The sequence below is a fragment of the Nannospalax galili genome, unplaced genomic scaffold (genome assembly GCF_000622305.1).
Source record: "Nannospalax galili isolate Female #2095 unplaced genomic scaffold, S.galili_v1.0 scaffold257, whole genome shotgun sequence".
NCBI classification, from domain to species: domain Eukaryota; kingdom Metazoa; phylum Chordata; class Mammalia; order Rodentia; family Spalacidae; genus Nannospalax; species Nannospalax galili.
Window position 1 is genome coordinate 2,385,702 of NW_008340854.1, and position 6,194 is coordinate 2,391,895.

General features: G+C 43.7%; 1 long non-coding RNA gene across 1 annotated transcript in view; it reads left to right on the forward strand.

The window, feature by feature from the left end:
• Window positions 1–623: 623 nt before the first annotated feature.
• LOC108491002 overlaps window positions 624–6,194 on the forward strand; it is a 9,430-nt gene continuing 3,859 nt past the window's right edge. The window contains exon 1 of the long non-coding RNA XR_001872509.1: window positions 624–711. This is a non-coding gene — a long non-coding RNA (uncharacterized LOC108491002). The remainder of the gene's footprint in view (window positions 712–6,194) is intronic.

The window sequence follows — 6,194 nt, forward strand, 5'->3', positions numbered from 1 at the left end:
GTATTCTTTGATCACAAGCAACAGAAGCCCAGTTCTGACTAACTTAAAGAACAGAAGTGATAGATTGGTAATAAGAGGCACCATCTAAGCCTGGCATGGTGGCACATGTCTGTAGTCCCAGAACTCAGAAAGCAGATGCAGGTGGATCACAAGTTCAAGGCCAGCCTAAGCTACACGTTAAGATCCTGACTAAGGAAAAAAAAAAAAGGAAAACAAAAAAAGCAAGGGCTAGCGATGTAGCTCAGTGCACTTGCCTCGCTGTTGCTTTGTGACTTTGCCTGGGAAGACAGGAACAAACATCTATTTGTTCCCAGGTAGGGTGCTGACAGCACAGCAAAGAAATGAGTTCACCCAGTTTGGGGAATCAGTGGATTTCTTGTGGTTATCTACAGGCAGAGTATAAGTGACTGAAAAGAATCTACATCACCAAAAAGCCCACCCCAGTACAAGTAACAATTCATGAAAGCTGTATCCCTTCAGCTCCCTACCCAACTCGGTGGAACGGTCTCCTCTCCCTCCCCCAGCAATTGTGTCTTGCTTTTGTAGCCTTGGGGAGGGAGTTCCTGAGCCTTTTAAGTTTTGTGAGCTCTCCAAGTCTTAGGAGCTTCCATCCTCGCGTGAGAGAACTTCAATTCTGTGGAAGACACAACGCGTCTTACAAAACCCGGGGTTTGAGCCTCAGAACAGAAAGAAAAGAGCGAGAAAGGCGAGGTAAGAGGGAAAAAGAGACGAAGGGGAGGGGAGGGGAAGGAAGGAAAGGGGCGGAGAAAAGACACAATCCAGAATTCAAAAAAAGTCAGGCTTTGGAAAAGACAGTGCAGGGCAGCTCTGAAGATCTTTCTAGAACATTGCCATCAGACAATCAGCTCCACCTGCCTCCCAACCTAATTTGTCTCTGCTTAAGATTTCATTTCAGAATCCAGAATCTGGCCAAACTATGTGATCAAGGGGCCTATGTTAGTCCACCCTAGGACTGGGTATAGCAAATAAAAATACAGGATGCCTAGCTAGACTTGAATTTCAGTTCAACACTGAACAACCGTATGAAAGCATCCTGTGTGATATTTCCTGTTTTTTCCCTTCTTTGAGCTCTGCTCGGTGGCTCCTGAGGGGGTAAGCGTCCCCTCAGACTGTACCTGCACTCCCCTTGCCTGCCACACACGCACACACTAGACCCCATGCTTACAAATGGCCTCAACCCCTTCTCAAAATGACTGTGGCTTTTCTTTTTTCCCCTTTCATTTTAATAACCCAGCTTAGCTTGTCTCAAAACTATGTATTAGCCGACACAAATAAACACCTACCTGGGCTTTTCACAGTTGTTATTTATTTCCTCTTGACATCTACTGAGGGGGAAAAAAAAGTACTTTCTTTTTTTGCTTTGTCAGTTCCATACATGTACATAATGTATTTTACCCTCTCCATCCCCTTACCACTCCTCCAGAACCTTCTTCTTCCTTACAAGTCCCCCTCCTTTGTGTCTTTGGTTTTTTTGTTTTGTTGTTTAAAAAACAACTGTCTTTTCTCCCCCTACTACTTAGAAAAAGCTCTAATAATACTTGGTCTTTGCATAAGTCCTTAGCATGCAGTATACATTTTCACATTCATTTTATTCTTCGTCGTCCCTCAATCAGTTAAGTGGGCAGTTGGCACATGTAATATAGCCCATTTCACGGGTGAGAAATGAAGTCATTTTTGTTTTCGTTTTTGTTTTTTGAGCCGGGTCTACCTCTGTAGCCTACACTGACCTCAAACTCACAGCAATCCTGTACCTCATCTCCTGGGTGTTGAGATTACAGCCATGGGCTACCATGTTCTGTTTAAGACTTTGAAAAGTAGATTATGAAAGCAACTATGGATCCAAAGCTATGTCTCCAGAAATTGGAACAGTGTCTTCTTTCCTCTATGTCACAGATTTGCAATTTTTTCAGATATTTTTGAATATTTCAGGCTTTGTATACCATGTGATATCTGCTGTAATTACTCACCACTGCCATGGTATCACAAAAGCAGCCAAAGTAATGGATGGATGGATGGATGGATGGATGGGTCAATGAATGGGTGGATGGATAGACGGATGGGTCAATGAACGAATGGATGGATAGATGGATGGATCAATGAACAGTATTTTTAGAACTAGGTCAGTGGGCTGTATTTGTCCCACAAGCTGTATTTTCCTAAGTAATCCCTGCCCCATACCAGCCAAAAATATTTTTTAATCTTTATAAGTCTGTCAAAGTTTGCCTCAAATTGATACACCATAACTTTGACTTATATCAATATTATTCATTCTATTCAGTTAGCCTCTTTTATCTCTGTGCATCTGTATGTTGGCTCAATGATTGATCTGGTTTCTAACTACCCATTCTGGTCTTCCTACACTGTGGCAGTGTTAGCCTTCACACACATGAACAGGTCCAGCAAGCCCATCCTTCCTCCCCTAGATCCTTCTTAACTTGCATGTGAGATTAGTTTTGAAAGGCCTTGTAGGAAGGCACCCAGACATTTCCTGAGGTCCCAAGGCCTTACCAGGATAAATTATCCTTTCAGCTTCCCTTCTCTGGGATGCATGAGCTTCCTCCCTTAGACTTCCTTCTCCCTGGGAAGGGTAGATGGATGAATGGAAGGGTAGATGGGATGGATTGATGGGTGGATCAGTGGATGGATGGATGGGTGAATGGGTGGCTGGGTGGGTGAATGGATGGATAGATGGGATGGATGGGTGGATGGATGGAGTTAAGGATGCATACTGCTCTTGCAGAGGACCCAAGTTAGGTTCCCAGCACCCATGTCAAGTGTTTACAACCTCCTGTAACTCCAGCTCCAAGGAATCCAACAACCTCTTCTGGCCTCCTCAGTCACCCAAATTCACATGCACATACCTGCTCATAAGCACACACACTACACATAATTATTTTAAAAACATTTTTTCAGGGGCTGGAGAGATGGCTTAGCAGTTAAGAGCACTAGTTGTTCTTGCAGAAGACCTGCGATCAATTCCCAGCACCCATGTGTCATTTAACAACTGTCCTTAACTCTAATTCCAGGGGATCCAACAGGCTCTTCTGACCTCCGCGGGCATTGCACGACACAGGGCACCTACCTACATGCAGGCAAAACACCCATACACATAAAATAAAAATAATAAATAATTTTTAAAAACATTTTTTCAATCTTTTTTAAAAATTAAAAAGACAAAGAAGACCACTGAGAACTTCACTTTCCTGGTGAGAGAAGAAACGTGTGAGGCACAACTCCTGTTCCTTTTCCCTGGCCTACTTGGCGGCGGCAGAAAATCCTTGACAGCAGATTCCAGAAGGGCTTGATATTGAGTTTGAAAAGTATGAATTCCCATAATAATCAGTGACTAAAGGAGCAATATTTTAGTCCTTCACAAGAGTCTGGTTATTATTACCATTAATGCCAAGTGTCTTGTTCCTACTCTTTTTGATTTAAGGTCATTTTCTCTGTAAAAGGCTTGCTTTGTTAAGTACTGTGCAGCAATGTTGGTTTGGGGAGAAGAAGGATGGGGCAGGCTGGGAATACTGTGTTGGACTGAAATGTTAGCATTGCTGGTGGGAAAGACCATCTCTGATTTTCCTCTGAACCTGATGTACCTGTCTCTGGTCTTTGTTTTCCTTTTTTAATATTTTATTTATTATTTTTATTTTATGTGTATGTGTGTATTGCCTGCATGTAGGTAAGTGCACCCATGTTGTTCAATGCCCAAGGAGGACAGAAGAGGCTGTTGGATTCTCTGGAACTAGAGTTACAGACAGTTGTTAGCTGCCATGTGGGTGCTGGGATTCGAACCCGGGTCTTCTGCAAGAAGGGTCAGTGTTCTTAACTGCTGAGCCATCTCTCCAGCCCCTGGTCTCTGTTTTCTAAAACACTGTGTGCTCTCTGAACCTTAGTATTTCTTTCCCCTAAGGGGTTCAAATGATCTCCCTGACATTTCTGACCTCCCCAAGCTCTTTGCCTCTTGGTTCTCAAGTCTGTGGGCTAACAGTGGTGCACACCTTTAATCCCAGCACTAGGGAGGCAGTGGTAGGTGGATCACTGTGAATTCAAGGCCAGCCTGTTCTACTTAATGAGTTCCAGGTCAGCTGGGGCTACAGGGAGACCCTGTCTAAAAAAAAAAATCGAGGACCCTGTTTAAAAAAAAAAAAAAAAAAAAAAAAAAAAAAAAAAAAAACCATATGAAACCCATCGCTTTAAGTGCTGATTTGAAAAATAAATTTTGAAAAGATAATTAAAACTTGTCAGGCATAGAGGCTCATATCTCTAATCCAGCACTTAGAAGACTGAGGCAGAAGGATTGTCACAAGTTTAAAGCTAACCTGGGATACATATTGAATTCTAACTTATAGTGTGAGACCCTAACTCACGATGCCTGAGTGGGCAAAAGCACTTCCTGCATAAGTGTGACAACCTGAGCTGGATTCTTGGAACCCACATAAAAAGCCAGATGTGGTGGCATGCATCTGGAATCCCAGCATTCCTACAGCAAAATGGGAGCTGGAGAAAGAAGAGCTGTCTGTAACCTTGCAGACCAGCTAGTCTAGAGCACACAGCATGGCAGAAACAAGAGAGACCTTGCCTCAGAAACAAGGTAAAAGGAGAAAACTGACTCCTGAAAGTCATTCTCTGACCTCCACATGTACACTGTGGCACAGGTGTGCATACACACACACACACACACAAACAAATTAATAAAACATTAAAAATAAAAACAAGAAAATAGCCATTCTGACAGTATAGACCTGTGTTCCCTTCATTGTGACCTACACCTACCACCACTGTTTTCTCTACCAGACAAATCAGAACTCAGATAATTTAAGGCAGTGGAGCCCATGTCAAACACTTCCTATCTGCAGAAAGAGAGATTAAAGTATTTGGAAAAGGTCACATAGCAGGTTTTTAAACCTGATCTCTCCCTGTCCCTTGGCTTTGGCGGTGATAGCTGGTGTGGCTCCTGATCTACAGGACAGGAGTGATTTCTTAGCAACTATCTCCATCAGACTGCAGGGCTTTGCCCCCCACCCACCCTCTTTACATCAGAACTGAGGTTATAAAGCCACAGCTTATCACAACAAAACACACCAAAGAGCACAGCAACCTTTCTCATCAGAAGTTTAAGGTTCTTGGGCAACAGCCTGGAAAAAAAGAAAATTCTAAGTCTGAAAAGTCAACCAAATGCAAATAATAGCCTAAATAAATTCTGAAAGCTCCAGGGCAGGCTCCTACAGCTTTCTGCCCTTAAATCATGATCCCAAGAAAGGGCTGTGGAATGTCACCACAGGGCTGTGCTGGCCAGGCCACAACTCATTTATCTGATCTCCCTCTGGTCCATTTACCTTTTGACAGCACCCCCTCCCACCTCTCTCCACTGCTTTTTCTCCACCCCCTTGAGTTCCTGGAAGCTCACTCTTTGCCAAATACAGTAATGTGTTAGCCTGAGAGTTCTGAGACCACAGGAGAGAAGTGCAGTGTCCCAGACCACAGAGTGACAGTGGCCGTAGCTGAGAACCCAGATCTAGCAGGAGTCCTATCCTTTTTGGGTGGGGGCAGGGATGAGGTCTCATGTAGCCCAGGTTGTCTTCAAACTCACTATGTAGCTAAGGATGACCTTGAACTTCTGATCCTCCTGAAGCCCCCTACCACCTCACTTGGAGTTATAAAGCCCCAGTTTATCATAACGAAGCACTCCAAAGAGTACAATAAGGTTTCTCATCTACTTCCCAAATGTAAGTGTGCACTACCACACTTAGTTTTTTGGGGTGCTGTAGATTGAACCCAGGGTTTCGTGGATGTTAGAAAAGTGCAATCAGGATGACACTCCTCATTGAGGGACTGGGTAGAGGTGACTTACAGAGGAACCTAAAAGCTATCTTCAGCAACATGAAGGACTATTTGGGTTTCAGGTTCCAGCAACAACATAGACAGAGGCGCTGGAGAGATGGCTCAGCATTCAAGATCACTGACTGCTCTTGCAGAGGACCCAGGTTCAGTTCCCAGCACCCAAATGGCAGTTAACAACCTTCTGTAACTACAGTTCCAGGGGATTTGACACCTTCTTCTGACCTCCAAGGGCATTGCACGACACGGGTGCACTTACACACATGCAGGCAATACACTCATACACGTAAAATAAAAATAATAAATAAAATATTAGTGTATTGCCTGCATGTGTG